General features: G+C 35.7%; 2 long non-coding RNA genes across 2 annotated transcripts in view; one reads left to right on the top strand and one right to left on the bottom strand.

Annotated features, from left to right (window-relative positions):
• Nucleotides 1-19,691, top strand: part of LOC144302611 (uncharacterized) — a 44,349-nt gene that overhangs the window by 14,137 nt on the left and 10,521 nt on the right. The gene's annotated exons all lie outside the window — the stretch shown is intronic.
• Nucleotides 11,923-17,194, bottom strand: LOC144302610 (uncharacterized). Its single transcript, XR_013369549.1, has 3 exons — nt 17,141-17,194; nt 13,458-13,551; nt 11,923-12,054 (listed from the first exon to the last, which is right to left on the bottom strand). It is a non-coding gene; the product is annotated as an uncharacterized LOC144302610 (long non-coding RNA).

Raw genomic sequence — 19,691 nt, 5'->3', positions numbered from 1 at the left:
AACCATAGCTAGGGGCATCACAATGCCAGATTTCAGGTCGTACTAAAAGCTGTGGTCATCAAGACAGTGTGGTCCTGGCACAAAAACAGACACATAGATCAATGGAACAGAATAGAGAATCCAGAAGTGTATTCTCAACTCTATGGTCAACTAATATTCAACAAAGCAGGAAAGACTATCCACTGGAAAAAAAGACAGTCTCTTCAATAAATGGTGCTGGGAAAATTGGACAGCCACGTGCAGAAGAATGAAACTAGACCACTTCTTACACCATACACAAAGATAAACTCAAAATGGATGAAAGATCTAAATGTGAGAAGATTCCATCAAAATCCTAGAGTAGAACATAGGCAACACCCTTTTTGAACTTGGCCACAGTAACTTCTTGCAAGATATATCCATGAAGGCAAGAAAAACAAAAGCAAAAATGAATTATTGGGACTTCATCAAGATTAAAAGCTTCTTCACAGCAAAAGAAACAGTCAAGAAAACTAAAAGACAACCTACAGAATGGGAGAAGATATTTGCAAATGACCTATCAGATAAAGGGCTAGTATCCTTTATCTATAAAGAACTTATTAAACTCAACAGCAAAGAAACAAACAATCCAATCATGAAATGGGCAAAAGACATGAACAGAAATTTCATCAAAGAAGGCAGACATGGCCAACAAGTACATGAGAAAATGCTCTGTATCACTGACCATCAGGGAAATACAAATCAAAACCACAATGAGATACCACCTCACACCAGTGAGAATGGGGAAAATTAACAAGGCAGGAAACAATAAATGTTGGAGAGGATGTGGAGAAAGGGGAACCCTCTGCACTGTTGGTGGGAATGTGAACTGGTGCAGCCACTCTGGAAAACTGTGTGGAGGTTCCTCGAAGAGTTAAAAATAGACCTGCCCTACGACCCAGCAATTGCACTGCTGGGGATTTACCCCAAAGATACAGATGCAGTGAAATGCTGGAACACCTGTACCCCGATACTTCTAGCAGCAATGTCCACAATAGCCAAACTGTGGAAGGAGCCTCAGTGTCCATTGAAAGATGAATGGATAAAGCTGTGGTATATGTATACAATGGAATATTACTCAGCCATTAAAAACGAGAATATCCACCATTTGCTTTGACGTGGATGGAACTGGAGGGTGTTATGCTGAGTGAAATAAGTCAATCGGAGAAGGACAAACATTATATGGTCTCATTTATTTGGGGAATATAAAAATTAGTGAAAGGGCATAAAGGGGAAAGGAGAGAAAATAAGTGAAAATATCAGTGAGGGTGACAAAATATGAGAGACACCTAACTTTGGGAAACGAACAAGGGGTAGTGGAAAGGGAGGTGGTTGGGGGTTTGGGGTGACTGGGTGATGGGCACTGAGGGGGGCACTTGGCGGGAGGAGCACAGGGTGTTATGCTGTATGTTGGCAAATTGAACTCCAATAAATTTTTTTTTAATTTAAAAAAAAGTAAACAAGTCGGGGATCCCTGGGTGGCTCAGCGGTTTAGCGCCTGCCTTTGGCCCAGAGCGCAATCCTGGAGTCCTGGGATCGAGTCCCGTGTCAGGCTCCCAGCATGGAGCCTGCTTCTTCCTCTGCCTGTGTCTCTGACACTCTCTCTCTCTCTCTCTCCCTCTCATGAATAAATAAATAAAATCTTTAAAAAAAATATACAAGTCAGTGGATGTTATTATATTACAGTTGTGCAACCATCAGTACAATCTAATTTTAGAACATTTTAACACTCAGAAAATATACCTTATTTTCACTCTCCATATCCCCTTACTGACCCCGCATTACCCACCTAAGACTCTATAACCAATAAACTACTTTCTGTATCTCTGAATTTGCCTAACCAGAACATTTCATGCAAATGGAATCATAGAATATATGATATACTATGATTAGTTCCTTTTATTTTGTAAAATGTTTTTAAGTTTCATCCATGTTATAGCATGTGTCTGTACTTCATTCCTTTTAATTGCCAAATAATAGTACATTGTGTGAACATACTATATTTTCTTAATCCATTCATCAGGTGATGGACATTTGGATTATTTCCACTTTTTGGCTATTATGAATGACACTGATATGAGCAGTTTTATATGAGTTTTGTGTACATATGTTTTCACTTATCACTAGTTATGGATAAGGGTCCTAATTTCTTCACATCCTTGCCAATACCTGTTATTGCTTTTTTTATTTTAGCCATATTTCTTTGCTTTACATTTCCTAATGGCAAGTGAAATTGAGCATCTTTTCATTCTTTTCATGTGCTAATTAGATTTCATAAATATTTGGAGAAATGTGTTTTCTGATCCTTTTCCTCTTTTTAGAGAGAGAGAGAGAGAGATGGGGGAGGGGCGGTGAGAGAGGGAGAGACAAAGAACCTTAAGCAGGCTCCATGACCAGCACAGACCCCGACTTAGAGCTCAGTCTCACAACCCTGAGATCATGACTTGATCCAAAATCAAGAGCCAGACTCCTAACTGACTGAGCCACCTAGGTCCCCTCCTTTTCCCATTTTTAATTGGATTGTCTTATTAACTATCACGCATAACAGTTCTATTCTGTAGGTTTTACTCATATTGTTTGTGGAACAAAAGTTAAATTTTGATGAAATTCAGTTTATAAATATTTTTCTTTTTTCCCGTAAAGTTTTCCCTTAAAGTTTTGTCATATCTAATAAACCATTACCTAATACAAAGTCACAAAGATTTACTCCTATTTTCTTCTATAAGTTATAATTTTATTCCTTACATTTGTGTATTTGATCTATTTTGAGTTAACTTTTGTGTGTTATACAAAGAAGGAGTATAATTTTTTTGCATGTGTATATGTAGTTTATCTAGCACCATTTGTTGAAGACTATTTTTCTCCCATTGAATTGTCTTGGCACCCTTGTCAAAAATCAATTGATTGTAAATGTAAGAGTTTATTTTTGGACTCCTAAATTCTATTCCATTGATATGCATTTCTATCCTTATCTCAATGCTATACTGTCTTTTATAGTAAATTTTGAAATCAAGAAGTGAGTTCTCCAATTTGGTTCTTTTTCATGATTGTTTTGGCTATTCTGGGTCCCTTGAATTTCTATATGAATTTTAATATCAACATGTCAGTTTCTCTAAAGAAAAAAAAAATAAGAAAAAATAGGAAAAAAATAACCAGCTGGGATTTTTAGTAGTGGTTTCATTGAATCTGTAGATCATTGTGGAGAATATTGCCATCTTAACAACATTGTCTTTGGGGGGTGGTGGCAATGAATCGTATTTTATTTTCATAGCATATGCCAAATGGAAACAAAAGAAGCAACTCAGAAAGGTCCAACGTAATCAGCCAGTATTACAACACAATATTGTCTTCTGATCCATGATTATGGGATCTTTCTACTTATTTAAATTGCACTTAATTTTTTCAACAATGTTTTACACTTTTAAGTATACAAATTTGTGTTCTTGTTAAGTGTATTTCTTACTATTCTATACTTTTTGATAATGTGAATGGAATTATTTTCTTACCTTAATTTTCAGATTGTTTCTAATATATACAAGTATAATTGAGTTTCATATATAGAAGTGATCTTTTATCCTGCAGCCCTGCTGAATTCATGTGCTATTTCTAGTGTGTTTTACTGGATTCCTTAGGATTTATTATACACAAGGTCATGTGATCTGCAAATAGAGATAATTTTACTTCTTCCTTCCTAATCTGAATACTTTTTAATTTTTCATGCCTAATCGCCCTGGCTAGAACCTCTAGTGAAATGTTGAATAGAAGTGGGACGAGCAGACATCCTTGCCTTGTTTTACCATTAAGTATAGTGTTAGCTGTAGGATTTTTTGGGTATATGTCCTTTATCATATTAAGAAATTTCCTTCTTTTCCTGGTTGCTGAGTGCTTTTTTCATGAAAGGATATTAATTTTGTCAAAATTTTTCTATGTCTATTGAGATGATCATGTGATTTTTATCCTTCATCCTATTAATATATATTACATCAGTTAAATTTCATAAGTTAAATTAAACCTTGAATTCTTGGAATAAATCTCACATGTATATGATATATAATCATTTGTATATGTTTTTGGATTCAGGTTACTAGTATTTTCTTGAGGATTTTTGCCTCTGAATTCCTAAGAGATATTGGCCTATATTTTCTTTCTTTTTCTGGTTTTGATATCAGGGTTATCCTGGCCTCATAGAATGAATTGGAAAATATTCCATCCTTTTTTATTTTTGAAAGTTTGGGAGGGATAGGTATTAACTCTAAATGTTTAATATTTGTTTAATATTTAATGTTTAATATTTTAATGTGTAATTCACCAATGAAGCCGTCTGGACCTAGGCTTTCCTTTGTGGGAAGTTTTTAGTAAGTTGTTTTTTTTACTTGTTATAAGTCTATTCAGATTTTCTGTTTTGTTGAGTCCGTTTCAGTAGTTTGTGTCTTTCCACTTTATCTCTCAGATTTGTTGGCATACAGTTTTTTAAGGTATCCTCTTATATTTCTTCCTATTTCTATAAAGTTGGTGTGTGTAGCCTCTTTTTTATACTATCATCATCAATTGATGGAATGGACACATGGTCTGCTTCCATAGTTTGGCTATTGTAAATAATGCTGCAGTAAACACGGGGGTGCATGTATTCCTTTGAATTAGTGTTTTTGTTTTGTTTTGTTTTGTTTTTTGATTTTGTTTTTTTGTTTTTGTTTTGTTTTTTTTTTTTTTTGGTAAATACAAACTGGCTACACCAGGTTACATTTCCACCAAGATTTCTATTCTTTACATCCTCACCAACACTTGTTTCTTGTGTTTTTTTTTTTTAGCCATTCTGACAGGTATGAAGTGATACCTCATTGTAGTTTTGATTTTCATTTCCGTGATGATAAATGATGTTGAACATTTTTTCATGTGGTTGTTGGCCATCTGGTGTCTTCTTTGGAGAAATGTCTGTTCATATCTTCTGCCCATTTTAAATTGGATTATTTGGTTCTTGGTATTATATATATTTCGGATGCTATCCTTTATTGTGTATGTCATTTGCAAATATCTTCTCTCATTCAGTAGATTGCCTTTTAGTGTTGTTGATTGTTTCCTTCACTGTGTAGGAGCTTTTTATTTTGATGTAGTCTCAATAGTTTATTTTTGCTTTTATTTCCCTTGCCTCAGGGGAGATGTCTTAGAAAACTGTTGCTACAGCCAATGTCAGAGAAATTATCAACTGTGCTCTCTCCTAGAATTCTTATAGTTTCAGGTCTCACATTTAAGTCTTAAACCCATTTTGAAGTTTTTTTTTTTTTTTTTGCGTGTGTATGGCGTAAGAAAGTGGTCCTGTTTCCTTCTTTTGCATGTAGCTGGCCAGTTTCCCAACACCATTTGTTGAAGAGACTGTCTTTTTCCCATTATTCTTTCCTCCTTTGTCAAAGATTAATTGACTGTATACTTGTGGGTTTATTTCTGAGTTTTCTATTCTGCTCTATTGATCTATGTGTATGTTTTCATGCCAGTACCATACTATTTTAATTACTACAGGTTATTTTAAGCTTAGAAAGTTTGTAATCATTTAATCTTTCAGCAAATGCCACAATTCCCAAAAACAAAATTATTAGTATTAAAGCAGTTCATATTTAAAATCACATATGTACAAAATTCAATCCTTTGTGACCAGTCATTATGTCAATGTATCAATTTAAAAAAATAACTTTACATGCTTTGCAACCTCTAATCTTTTCAAGTAAACTTTAAATAAGAAGAATTACATGAATAAAATTTAAATATTCCAAATTTATTCAATAACGACTCAGAATATTTAATGTATGCTAAAAAGTTAAATATTTTAATATTTTGTTTTAAGTATGCAGTACATGAGGCACAATTTTAAATAATCTTTTTGAACAAAACAGTAATTCTCAACCCTCAGTTTGTCCCTAGGTGGCTCAGTGGTTGAGTATCTCCCTTTGACTCAGGTTGTGATCCTGGGGTCCTGGGATCGAGTCTCATATCAGGCTCCCCACAAGGAGCCTGCTTCTCCCTCTACCCATATCTCTGCCTCTCTGTGTCTCTCATGAATAAATAAAAAAAAATCTTTTAAAAAAAGAACAGTAATGCTTAATTTGGAAATTTCAGTCACCAAAATTTTTAGAAAAATTATTTTTTGAAAAATCGTGTATATATGTCTTTGGTGGATTATGCTCTTGATAATTTGTTACAGAACATAATGAAATACATTTTTTTTCTGTTAAAAAAGATCATGTCAATCTTTTTGGTTCACATTTCCTTCTTTTTTTCTATCAAGGTAAAGTTATTATTGAAAAAAGAATGATAACTTATCAAAGTTTTTTCTTTGATTGAGGAAAACTACACGTATCACAATAGTCTGAAAACCTATAGAGTGTACTCAAAGCACTCAAAGCCTAAGAAATTGAGGAACCTATATTGAAAAGATAATCACACCTGGGATTTTTGTTTCTTTGGATAGCAGGTAGTTGAGTCTTGTGTTTTGCGGGGGTTTTGTTTAGCATTTATTTATTTTTTTTTTTAATTTTTATTTTTATTTATTTATTTATTTTTTGTTTAGCATTTAAATACACATCAATATGTTTTAGCATGTAATTTGCATATGAGTTCTATAGAAGATAATTGTCAATGTTATATTTACACAGTGTAATAACTATTTTATTTAGAGAACTGATTACTACAGCTTTGTTATATGACTTGAAGTCTGGAATTATGATACTTCGAGTTTTGTTTTCCTTTTTCAAGATTTCTTTGGCCATTAGGAATCTTTTGTGGTTCCATACAAACTTTAGGATTATTTGTTCTAGTTCTGTGAAAAATGCTGTTGGTATTTTGATAAGCATTACATTAAAGTCGGAGATTGCTTTGGGCAGTATAGACATTTTAACAATATTTGTTCTTCCAACCCAGGAGCATGAGATGTTTTTCCATTTCTTTACATTGTCTTGAATTTTTTTCATCAGTGTTTTATAGTTTTCAGAGTACAAGTCTTTCACCTTTTTGGTTAGGTTTACTTCTAGGTATTTTTTCGTTTTGAATGTAATTGTAAATGGGATTTTTTTTCTTAATTTCACTTTCTGCTGCTTCATTATTATTAGTGTATAGGAATGCAACATATTTCTTTTTTAACATATATTTTTTTATTTTTAAGCAATCTATACACCCAAAGTGGGTCTTGAACTCATGACCCTGAAATCAAGAGTCACACGCTCCTCCCACTGAGCCAGTCAGGGGTCCCTGAATGCAACAGATTTCTGTACATTGATTTTGTACCCTGCAACTTTACTGAATTCATTTATCAGTTCTAATAGTTTGTTGGTGGAGTCTTTAAGGGTTTTCTCTATATAGTCTCATGTCATCTGCAAATAGTGAAAGTTTTCCTTCTTCCTTACCAATTTAGATGCCTTTTATTTCTTTTTGTTGTCTGATCGATATAGCTAGAACTTCCAGTACTATGTTGAATAAAAGTGGTGAGAGTAGGTAGCCTTGCCTTGTTACTGACCTTAGGGGAAAAGCTCTCAGTGTTTCCCCATTGAGTATGATATTGCCTGTGTGTTTTTCATATAAGGCTTTTATTATGTTGAGGTATATTCCCTCTAAAGCTACTTTGTTGAGGGTTTTTATCATGAACGTTGTTGTACTTTGTCAACTGCTTTTTCTATATCTATTGAAATGGTCATATGGTTTTTGTCCTTTCTCTTGTTGATGTTTGATACTCCACATACATTTTATTATTTTATTTTATTTTTTTTAGACTCTAAAGGAACTTTTTGTTACTTTTTAAATTTAAATATTGTTAGTTAACATACAGTACAATATTGGTTTCTGGAGCAGAATTCAGTGATTTGTCATTTAAATACAACAACCAGTGCTCATCACAGTAAGTGCCCTCTTTAATACCCATCACCTGTCTAGCCCATGCCCCCCACCCATGTCCCCATCAACCCTCAGTTTGTTCTCTATTATTAACAGTCACTTATGGCTTGTTTTTTTCTCTCCCTTTTGTTTTTCTTTTCCCCTTTCCCATATGTTCATCTGTTTTCTTTCTGACTTACTTCATTTAGCATAATACACTCTGGCCCCATCCATGTCATTACAAATGGCAAGATTCATTCATTTTGATAGCTGAATAATATTTGTGTGTGTGTGTGTGCATGTGTGTGTGCATATGCCACTTCTTCTTAATCCATTCATCAGTTAATATAGCAGCATTATCAATAATAGCCAAACTATGAAGAGAGCCCAAATGTTCACATACATTTTAGAGTCAGCTCATTAAATTATACAAAGGAGACCTATGGTGTAAGAATACTATTAAATTCAAACCAAAATTACAGATAGGGGGATATAAAATCATTAACCTGGAATCAGTCCTTCACCCTTTTTGTAAGGTTCTATATAAAGATATGACTAAAACTGAAGAATCATAGTATTGTGGTGTAATCAGGGGAAATCTGAAGGCCTTGGGGCTCTTTTCTTCCACATTCATCATTTAAAATCCTTGACTCTTGAATTCTCCTGGATAGAATTAATAATATTATCCATTTTTTTCTGGTTATATAAACTACCCCAAAATTCAGTGGCTTAAGCAATAACCAGTTTATACTATTGGAGGAAATACTTTATAACTGGAAAGCCTTGTGAAAACATAAGAGATTATTACTACTGATGTTCCAGACTATTTAATTTTTTTCTAATTCTAGCCTATTAAGTTAGAAAGGAATAAAATAATGTCTAATAATGCACTAATGGCACAGTTCTGAGCTATTGTATTCCTGACCAGTGTCTAACCATCCCACGTACACTCCAAGGTGTGCAATCACTCACCAGGTAAAGAAAAGGGCATAAATCTCCCTCTCCTCTCTCCAGATAAGGCAAACCATGTCAAGTCAGTCCCCTGTGGGAAGGGAAATATCAAAAAGATGTCAAGGCAAGATGATAGAAGGGAAATAGAGACAAGGGGTAATGTAGCTCATTCTTTCCTTCCCCCCAAAATAACTGTGGCCTCTACACTTTCTGGATCTTGCCAAATGCTCCCACATGGCTCAAGGTTGATCCAGGTTCTAGCCTGTCCCTACCACTAACTTCTTCATCACCTTGGACCAGTCAACTTCATCTCTTTGGGCTTTAATTTCCTTATTTTTTTTCTTTTTAAAAAAGATTTTATTTATTTATTCATGAGACACACACACAGAGGCAGAGACATAGGCAGGGAGAGACACAGACTCCATGCAGGGAGCCTGATGTGGGATTCAATCCTGAGACTCCAGGATCACACCCTGGGCTAATGGCAGGTGCTTAGCCACTGAGCCACCCAGGCATCCCATTTTCCTTATTTTTTCCCAAGCTTAATTATGGTGAGGCTTACAATTAAAAATTATATATATCTAAGGAATATAATGATATTTTGCACTATGTATATATTGTTAAATTATTACAAGATCAAGCTAATTAATATATCTGTCACTTCACATAGTTTTCATTTTGTGTGTGTATGATGAGAATACTTGAGATCTATTCTTTTGGCAAATTTCAAGTATATAACACATTATTATTAACTATAGTCACCATGTTATATCTTAGGTCTTCAGAACATATTCATCTTATAATTGATAGCTTGTACCCTTTAGTCAGAATTTCCCACCCCCACACCAGCCTCTGATAATCACTTTTCTACTCTGGTACTATGAGTTCAACTTTTTCTTTTTTTAAGATTTTATTTATTCATGAGAGACACAGAGAAAGGCAGAAACATAGACAGAGGGAGAAGCTCCTCACAGGGAACCCAATGTGGGACTCGATCCTAGGACCCCAGGATCATGACCTGAACCAAAGGTAGATGCTCAACCACTGAGCCAACCAGGTGCCCCTCCACTTTTTCTTAATTCCACATATAAGTGATACCATGTGGTATATGTCTTCCTGTATCTAGCTTATTTCACTTAGCATAGTGTCCTCCAGGCTCATCCACGTAGTTACAAATGGCAGGATTTTCTTCTTCTTCTTTTTTTTTTTTAAGGCTGAATAATATCCCATTGTATACTATTTACTGCATTTTCCTATACATTCATCTGTCAGCAGATATTTAGGTTGTTTCCATATCTTGGCTACTGTGAACAGTGCTGTAATATAAAAGAGGAAATTTAACTAAATCTATATGATTCCTTCCAGTACTAAAATCTTATGACCCAAAGGCAGGGGTGGGAAATCCCTATTAGTAAATCAGTTTGCACACACATCCCAAATATATACATATTTATTTAGTTTCAAAATGTACATATGTACAGAGTACTAGTATCTTATAGTAATGAACACATACATATAAGAATTTTTAAAGAAAGAGATTTTATTTTTATTTTTATTTTTATTTTTTTAGAAAGAGATTTTAAAATGAAATAAAATGTCTATATAATTGGATACTTCATGTATCATTATCAGTATCTCAACTCACAATATAGACTTAGTGAATGTGAATCCATTTCTCAGGTGTTGGTTCTTGTTGTTGGCTTGCTTTCTTGTTTTTTTTTTTTTTTTTTTCATGCTAGGAGAAAGGGGCATGTCTGCTTAGCCATCTTCATGTTCATTGTCTCTGCTATATTATTTAGCTGAGAATCAACAGATAACCTTTGTCTCTTACCCACCTGTGTTCTAAAACACAGTAGTCAGAGAGAGGGAGATCAGAATGATAAGTAGTACATTAAATGGGCCTATGTACAGAAAAGAATTAACATAGCTGCTATCCTTGAGAACATCTACTTGCAAGGTTGGCCCTTGCCTGGTATCTGGGAACTTAGATTTCAGGAGAGTTCCCACCCATTAGCTGATAAACGTGGCTCACTGTCCAAACTGTGCAAATAATGTAGTTTATGCTGAGTATCTGCTTTCCTTCTAGGAGTCTGGAATGTGGATATATGCTAGATAAAGAGGTCTATGTAATAAGCCCTCAAGAAAATTTCCAGGTAATAACCCTCAAATGGAGTTCCCTGGTTGGCAACATTATACATGTAGTGTCACAACTCAATGTTGGGGGAATTCAGAGTGTCCTGTGTGACTATACTGGGAGAGGGCTTTTAGAAGCCTGTGCCTGTTTTCCTCTAGACTTTACCCAATGCACCTTTTTCCTTTGTTGATTGTGCTGTGTATCCTTTCTCTGTAATAAAGCCATCACTCTAACACACTGAGTCCTGTGGATCCTCCTAGAGAATAATTGAAACTAGGGTGGTATTGGGGACCTCATGACATGGCCTGGCAAACAGTTCTTGACATAAACGTATCCCAAACTGTAGACCTCCCTTTGTTGGGTTATTTGAAAAGAAAGGGGCTTTATCAAAGTTTGTGTGAAAACAAAAATAAGCTCACATACTGTATCTTAAGAACAATATTCAAAAAAAAAGAACAATATTCAAATATGGCAATACAAATATGTACTATTATAAAGCCCGTGCAAGTTTTGTTTTTTTTTTCATGACTTTTTAGCTTACTGTGTCACATGGGAAGAACTAACTCAATAAATGCTTACAATCTAAATAACATACGTTCTACAAAGGTAAAATGATAGTGGAATATTTTCCAAATTTTTCCAAATGTGTAATTAAAACAGCTCTTGAATTAGCATTAGGGAAATTGGATGCTTTTTGATTATGCTGCCAATCATCCTTTAGATGAACTAGATGCATTTTTGTCCAGACTTGCTCTAACACTACCTAAAAATAAGCATCTCTCACTCATTAATATGGACTCAATTATAAATAATGTTCCTTTTTGTGAAATTACTTTCTATTTAGATGCTCTTAGTTTGGTATATATTGAAGTAGTTCTTAAATTAATTGAATTATGCCACCCTAGTTATAACCATGCTAGTGAAATAAACATGAGACAATCCACATAAGATTAAACAGAACTCACAGGAATTATGTTGAATTTTTTTAAAAGTCAGTATCAAAAGGTTATAGACTGTATTATTCCATGTATGCAATATTCTTGAAATAACAAAATCACAGAGATGAAGAAAAAATTAGTGGTTGCCAGAGTTCGGATCTGGAGGAAGGAGGTGGGTATGAAAGATAAACAGAATATGATTATTAATCAGAAATATAGAAAGATGAAATCCTGTATGTCACTTATTTTTTAAATATTTATCATTACACATTTGATCTTTTTCATTTCCAACCATATATAGTTTTCACCTTGGTGATGACCTTGTTGGGTAGGAAACATAATATCTTTAATACATGAGTTAAATCTAAGATGATGTTCAAAAGGACTACAGGTAACTGCTTATGTCAATAATAAATACAGTAGATTACTTTTAAAACCTATACTTTGGACTTTTTATTACAGATTCAGTTGCTGACTTACCATAAATCATTGTGTTTAAAGTGCCATATGATATCAGATGTTTAGCTTAACAGCATAAAATTGGGGCAAAACTGTAAAACATGTTTTATAGATGCTATAAAATCCTGAGGCTGAGAAGGTCCCGATTTTTTGCATTACTCTGATCCACCAAGTCCACTGAAAATTCCGGATAGCCAATACACTTGGGAATTGCAAATTGGCTTTCAAAGTTTTACTTGCTTTGGTTATTATGACCTCAGAGACAGCATGTTCTGTTTCCTTTTTTTTTTTTAATTTCTTTTGCATGTTCTGTTTCCTAATATGAGGAGAGAAGCATCTCTCTTCATATTAGGCTAAAGTAGGACCCAGATACTTAAAAACTTATATCCTTTACAGTGCTCTTTTATTCCACCTTGCTGATTCTGGCCTCACCTTCCACCCACCCAATCCCTTGTAGGCACCTCTTTAGAATCTGAAAAGAGACTAATCAATATAGCAAGAACGTATTCATTGTTTATCTTAAAATGTTTGTTTCTGCCAATAGTGAACACTCATTCATTCAATAAATTGAGTTACTGCTCCACTTAACGCATTGTTCTGTGGTTAAGCAATAGAGAAGAGGTAGTCAGTGAGAAAGTAAAGATGGAGAGATGTGAATGGATGTGAGGAACCTTTAAGATAAGATATAGAGGCAGTCAAACTTGGTGATGAAAATGAGTGAGAGAGAGAGAGAAGTCAGAGATGATGTCCATGTTCTTGGCTTAGCCACTGGGTGGATGATGGTGCTGTTATGTGAGAGAAGAGTACAGAGAAGGGAGCTGGCACAGTGAGGAAGGGAGGATACATTGAATATGAGATACTCCAGGTAATCTGATGACAATTTACAATAGCAATTGGCTATATGGATCAAGACCAGAATACAAATTAAAAGGAATCAACTGTAGTAAACACCATTGATGGTGTTCTGTTGTTGTAAATGCAGTCCCTTCTATTATAAAACCATGTATCTCATGGATCCCTTAAAGAATTACCTGATTCAGCCCTCCTTCTTTATTTATTCTATTCAGTCATTGATTTTTAAGCCTAAACTATCTATTGCTCACCTTTTTAGAACTTGGAAAGTCTGCTACTTTTTCTCTTCAATCTATGGAATCCAGAACTGAAGGTAATGCCTCAGTATGTTGTCAGAGATCCGCACTGAAGAAATGAGAACAGTCAGTAAAGAAGTCTATGACAAGTTATCAAAGGGGCAAAATGGAATAATATAAAATGTATTGACCCAAAAAATGAAAATAAAAATTAAAAATGTAATGTAATACAAAGTAGGTGAGCTAATTAGAAAACCTATTAGAAAAGGTTATTGTGAGCTACAGCTTTCTGTAAAAATCGCTATAAATTCAACTAAGTCTATAATATGACTACATAATCCAAGTAAAAAACTAAAACTGTAATACTAGATAAAAAAACAATAGACACTCGTTGACACACAATGCTACATTAGTTTTAGGTATTCAACATATTGATTTGACACCTCATATGTTATGCTATGCTCAGCACAAGTGTAGCTACCATTTGTCATCATAAAATCATTACAGTCCCATTGGCTATATTCCCTATGTTGTGCCTTTCGTCTCTCTGACTTATTCATTCCATAACTGGAAGTTTTTACCTCCCACTATCCTTTACCCATTTTACCCACCACTCCATAACTCCCTCTCTCTGGCAGACATCAGTTTGTTTCTGTATTTATGGGTCTGTTTCTGATTTGTTTGTTCATATGTTTTGTTTTTTAGATTCCATAAATAACTGAAATCACATGGTATTTTTTTTCTCTGTTTGACTTATTTCACTTAGCATGATACCCTCTAGGTCCATTTATGTTTTCACAAATGACAAGATGTCATTCTTTTTGGTGTCTGAGTAATATGATATTGTGTGTGTGTGTGTGTGTGTGTGTGTACAGATCACTTCTGTCCACATTTTATTGGCCAGAACCTAGTAGTCATATGGCCAACTTAACCATGAGTAAAGCTGGGAATGAAAGGTGCTCAGACTGCCTAGCTCTGCCATTATGAGCATCAGCTATAACAACAACAACAACAGTAATATTGTCAGTATTCTCCAGTGATAGTGTTATTATTCTCCAAGAATAGAATATTGTCTTCTGGTTATGTTTGCTCTCTACATTTCTATTGAACTTAGAGCTTCAGATTACTTTGTACCCCTGTCCATCAATGTCTAAAACACCATGAAACCTACTTTTATTTTATTCTCCATAATGGTAGAGTAACCTGATTTTATTTTACTCTCCATATCAGGAGAACCACTATATTTACAACTGTTGAATTTTTTAGAAATCAACTAAACAAGGGCTCAGAGTTAAAATTCAGTTGATGTAAATAAATGCAATATTTATTGCACATCTGAGTTTGCAGTCTGAGACTGATTCTTAACCCATTAAAATATATAGTCTACAAAGAAAGACTTAAAGAGATTGAAGTATTCTCGACTTTTAGGACATTCCATGCGTCTGTTAATAAGGCCTGGTTGTTTTAAGAGCACTGGAAGAAAAGGTTATTGTGAGCTACAGCTTTCTGTAAGTTAGGCTGCAGCTTAGAGATTTGATTGAGCAAGGGTTGGATTTGGTAGTCCTACTGCATCAGCAAAAAGGCATGAGAAAGACTGCTCTAGTGCTCACCCTCCAGTTTCATCAAGACACAGGGTTTAAGGTTATCAGTACTGCCATGAGCAGTACAGACAATATGATTTCCATTTTATATTTTTATGAGTTCAGAGAAATATATGAATTTTCTCAAGGTCACATAGTCATTTGGATGTGTTTGGTATATCTAGGGCTCATAGTGCAAAACATTTCCCTGGAAGAGTAACGGCAGAGAAGACTGCAAAGTAGGTTCCAAACAAATCACAGAGTGGTTAGAAGATATCCAATAATGTTTGGATATTTTTCTTTTGGCAAAAGGACCTTGCTTTGCAAGGAAGCACCATGATCCAAATGGTGTTCTATGGAGGTTAATCTACCAGCGGGAGAAGGGTTGGTTAAAGGTGGGAAGCTATAAGCAGAGAGCCTAGTTAGGAGGATAATTACAATATCCTTAACTTTTAAGTGTAAGTGGCTGAATTTAGATTTTCCATGTTAAGACTGAAAAACATTTACATGCTTATAAAATGAAATTCTTTTGTCATGTTTCCTTTTCTTTTCTTATTATTTTTTAAAAATATTTTCCCCCTATTTAATCAGCCATGTTTCATACTACTGAATTGTCAACCCACATATGATCATTTCAGTAGTACTTCATTAGGAATGAGAAGGCCATTGGGAGAAACCAGGATGCTTTCAACCAAAATTTTCATCCCCTATCATCTGGCTCTTCCAATATGAGGCATCAGGGTGGTGGTCTTCAACTTCCACAAAGAACGACCTTGGGAAGGGGCCCTGGGTCTATCACATCCAGTGCCTTACTAAAACCTTTAAGATCTGCCAAGCCTCCACCACGGCATCTTGATCGACCAACAGACATTTACCAGTGTGTTAAAGGATGTGATAAAAAATATGAATCAACAGCCAGGTGAAGATATGCAGAGGGTGAGGTGTGGGAAAAGGGTGCAAGCTTTCATATCCTCTCCAGGCAGACACTGCCCCCTTCTCCACATGTTCACCAACCTGGAGCTCCTCTCCTGTCCTCTTTTCAAGTGTCCATTCTATCTGATGGCTATTATATCCTTCCTTCGTTCCTGCAGTGTCCCTGGCAGCTGAAATCTTCACGGACCCATTCTGGAGTTTGTTTCTATGGATTGTTCTTTTCTGTATGGTCTCCAGACCCCTTTCTTCAGCCCTTCTAACAATTCTCTAACTGCCCACTATTAATACATTCCTTTTTTTGCTCACCTTTCCCAGAGGCTGTTTCTGTTACTTCCAAGTAAGAACCATAACTGATTAATTCATTAAATTTGATGCCATAACCCAGATATTAACTAGAACCATGCTGCCCTGATGATTTAAATAAGACTGATTCAAACTACATTCAATGGATTGTAAGAAAGTCCAATGTCTTCTCCAAGATTTCTACAAATTTTGCCAGAGATTTAGGCTCTCATGGACACATCTGACTCAGATCATTTGCTCCCTCTAAATCAGGATTTCTCAACCTTGACATTTTACCCACTTTATTGTGGGTGGTTGTCTTGCACATTGGAGGAATTTTGGCAGCACTCCTGGCTTCTGCCCACTCAATGGTAGTGGCTGCCCTGTCCCAGTTATGACAATTGAAAGTGTCTCCAGACGTTTCTAGATGTTGCCTGGGGGTGGGGGGCAAAATCACTCCTAGTGGGGAACCACTAACCTAAATTACTTCAGTACAGGAACTGACACCTGTTGTCCCTGTTGTCACCAAGTCAATATAGGTGTGATACTCAAACATTTTTCTTAATGTCCATCTTTTATTTTTTTAAGTCACAAAAGGTATCTATATTGGTAGCAAATTTGATGGAAGTTCTGGAGAAATTGAGAGATTTTCATCCTGAATATCCAATCAAATCAAATTTGTTATATACCCATGTTCTTAAAAAATTCTCTTGGTCGTTTTGGTGCCTTGGGCTCTAGCCTCTGGCCACGTTGCTTGTCCCTCTTTGGCTGTCTTTCCTTTTCTCTCTACCTTCTCTATTCTCTGTTCTTCCCTACTTCCAAATTTCTGTCCATTTTCAATTCATAGTGGTTTAGTTATATCATTTTACTTCTTTGTGCCAACTCATACCCTTAGGGTCTTACCTTCCACTCCCAATTGGCAGATCAAGGGATTTTTCTAAACAACAACAAAACGCCCATCTCCCATAGTAATTCTGGAACCTATTTTGAAGATAATTAAAATAGAATCTTGTTACAATTCTCACTACAAGCTCCCTCTATGTAGCTACTGTAGTATTAACTCCCTTTTATAGGAAGGAAGCTGCTCAAATTATGTCGCAGCATAACAACTGACCAAACAGTTGCTGGCTTAAAACAGCAACCATTGCACCGTATCTCTCTTCAAACAGCATATACACAGTTAGCTTGGCATCCTCCAGCAGGGTATTCTTGGGCTAATTCATGTTTTACATGGCGGCTTACGGATCCTAGAGGAAGGGTTTTATGTAGCAGGAAGAGCCATCAGTCTCATGAGTCTTGAGACTTTGATGTCACTTTTGCCATATGAGTCAAAGTAGTCACAGAGCCTGTCAGATTCAAGTCAACATATAGCATCTTTATTTTACCACTGTACATCCTCTGATCACAAATGTTGACATTACTCCTTCATGCGAATTACTCTCTTTCCCTCCTAGGACTTCCAAAAGTTTCCTTCCACTATAGCATCAGACTCAGGTTTGAGGTCTAGGTTTCTGATGCATCAGAGAACTAGAAAAAAAAAAAAAAAAAGCTAAGACAGCTTGGTGCTCTGAAAGCTGGGGAACAAGTGGATCTCAAGGACAGTGATCAGTGGGGTTAAAGATCAAGTAACCCAGAGACTGAGGAGAGGAGAGCTTTGGCTGTGGCCAATGGAAGGCTTAGATCCCCTAATCCCTCTCCTTCACTGTGGTGGTGGTGGTGCTGGAAGCCATACCTTGTTTACTTCCCTTTTTATATATAATTTCATTTTTCTGATGGCATAGAATATGTTTCTTCTAGAAATTCAGAAAATATGGAAAATTACAAAAAAAGATGCATAGATAGCCACTGAAACCTTTCATTGATTTCTCTATTCTTTATATGAACATGTATACTTATATATGCATGTAAAAATGATGTGTGTATATATATTCATTCCTTTCCACTCCCATCTTTCCTCCTTTGTTCAATCACCAACAAACCTTTTCTGTGTGTACTCAGAGTAAAGTTACAACAGGAATGTGAAGAGAAAGGAAGGAGACAGTTATCAGCATTTATGTTTTCTAAATAGACTTGACATTCCTGGGAGAGATATTACTTAGAGAAAAAGGATTTCTGAGTCTCCAAATTTGCCTTAGGGGACAAAAACTTAATTTTATTTTTATACATAATACACTTTGGAAATATGAGTGAAGCAAGAGCCAATTTTCCTGCCATGGATTTGATAGAAATGCCATAGCTGAGGAAGGAGAGTTGGAAGGTATGCTTGGGTGGTTTGGTGCTAGTGTCAATCTCAGGGACGTTCCCATACTTTGTGGCATCATAGAAGTCCTAGAGAGATGAAGCTGGGACCTGAAGCAGAGAACCATATCTTGATTCCTGAGGAAATCTGAGGAGGGTAGTAATGATGACACAGAAGTCCTTAATGTTAGCATGTTGCAGCAGTAGTGGAGAAGAAATGGGCAAATCCAGGCAAATCTGCAGGACACCACACTCCACACTGCCTGTGGCCCGGGAGGCTTGGGAAAGTGCCCTTGGGTTTTCTTTGCTCCAAAGGTATAGAGAAAGCAGAGATAACACGATGAAGCCACAAGCGTCCCAGTGGAGGCAAGCCTAGCATCGGCAAATTACCAGATAAACAAAGACAAGTGATGGCTCACCTGTGCCAACAGAGGACAGAGGATGGGGAAGGACCCGCCTTTCCTCACCCTGTGACACCAAATTCCAGTGAACACTGGTGTCAATCTAATGGAAAGAGGAAGGAAGGGGGTAAATCCTTCAATGATTATTTAAATACAGAGTGCTGAGGAATACCTGGGGTGATTGAATTTTTTCTCCCATCAGGAAAAATGAGGGATTAAGACAAAATCAAGTTGAGTCATAGAAAAAATAGTTACATTTTCTGCATGCTGTGACCCGAGAACTATGTATCATTGTTTATTTGTGTATGTGTATATATGGTTATCTATATTATTCCCCGAAGTTTTGATCACCCTGTTGGTAAATTTTACTAAACATTGTATCATGAACAGTTTAACTATGTCTTTAATATTCTTAGGAATGCCTTTATTGACTGCACAATAGTCCTAGATATAGATACAATTTTCCTTTTTTCCACTTCCTTCCTTCTTTTCCTCCACAATTCCCTGATTGTTAAAAACTCGTTTTTTTTTTTCAGGGGTTTCATTATTATATATGACATTTTTGGTGTTTTAAATATTTTTCTATAATTTGTATTATTCCCTGGGGAACAATTTCCAAGAGTGAATTACTGGGAGAGAAGCATAAACATTTTTGTCTTCAGGTTCACATTGTTAAACTGCACACCAGCCTAAGTGTGCATTTTACATTCTCACCAGCCAGTTCCCTCCCTTAAATGTGTCTCTCCTCAGAGACCCCTCGGGAAGGTAAAGTGGGGTATTGTTCCAGCAGAAGGGCCCTGAGTATATTGTGGCTC

The sequence above is a fragment of the Canis aureus genome, chromosome 31, assembly GCF_053574225.1.
Source record: "Canis aureus isolate CA01 chromosome 31, VMU_Caureus_v.1.0, whole genome shotgun sequence".
Classification (NCBI taxonomy): domain Eukaryota; kingdom Metazoa; phylum Chordata; class Mammalia; order Carnivora; family Canidae; genus Canis; species Canis aureus.
The sequence above is the reverse complement of the archived record's forward strand: the minus strand, read 5'-3'. Positions and strand labels throughout refer to the sequence as shown.